The following is a 1,099-nucleotide window of genomic DNA, read 5'->3' on the forward strand; positions in this document are numbered from 1 at the left end:
AAAGGGAGAGCCCATCGACAGGGGCCGGGAGGAAGGCACGCACACCCGGGCCCCCGGGGTCCCCCAGCGGGCAGGCCCAGGCGTTGCCTTCCCCGTCTCACAGTCGTCGGACCTCACGGAGGTCTGACCCAGCAAACCTGGCGAAGTTAGGACCATCAGGAATGGGCTGAGAGGCAGGAGCGTACCCAGACCCCTGGGGGCCCCGGAGGGCGGGCTCCGGGTCTGCCTTCCCCCGCCTCGGGATCGCCGGACCTCACGGAGCTCTGACCCAGCAAACTCGGAGAAAAAGGACCATCGGGAAGGGGGCGGAGAGGCAGGTGTGCGTACCCGGGCCCCTGGGGGCCCCACTTCAGGCGGGCCCAGGTGCTGCCTTCCCCTGTCTCAGGATCCACAGACCTCACGGGGGTCTGCCCCAGAAAACTCGGAGAGAAAGGACCATCGGGAAGGGGCTGAGAGGCAGGAGCATACCCGGGCCCCTGGGGCCCCCGGCAGGCGGGCCCGGGCGCTGCCTTCCCCGTCTCCCAATCACCGGACCTCACGGAGGTCTGACCCAGCAAACCTAGCGAAAAAAGGACCATCAGGAAGGGGCTGAGAGGCAGGAGCATACCCGGGCCCCTGGGGTCCCGGCGGGCGGGCCCCGGGTCTGCCTTCCCCCGTCTCGGGATCGCTGGACCTCCCGGAGGTCTGACCCAGCAAACCTGGCGAAGATAGGACCATCAGGAAGGGGCTGAGAGGCAGGAGCATACCCAGGCCCCTGGGGGCCCCGGCGGGCGGGCCCCGGGTCTGCCTTCCCCCATCTCGGGATCGCTGGACCTCACAGAGCTCTGACCCAGCAAACTCGGAGAAAAAGGACCATCGGGAAGGGGGCTGAGAGGCAGGTGTGCGTACTCGGGCCCCTGGGGGCCACGCTTCGGGCGGGCCCTGGTGCTGCCTTCCCCTGTCTCGGGATCCATGGACCTCACGGGGGTCTGCCCCAGAAAACTCAGAGAGAAAGGACCATCGGGAAGGGGCTGAGAGGCAGGAGCGTACCCGGGCCCCTGGGGGCCCCAGCGGGCGGGCCCCGGGTCTGCCTTCCCCTGATTCAGAATCGCAAAACCAC

Source organism: Triturus cristatus, chromosome 12, assembly GCF_964204655.1.
Source record: "Triturus cristatus chromosome 12, aTriCri1.1, whole genome shotgun sequence".
Taxonomy (NCBI): domain Eukaryota; kingdom Metazoa; phylum Chordata; class Amphibia; order Caudata; family Salamandridae; genus Triturus; species Triturus cristatus.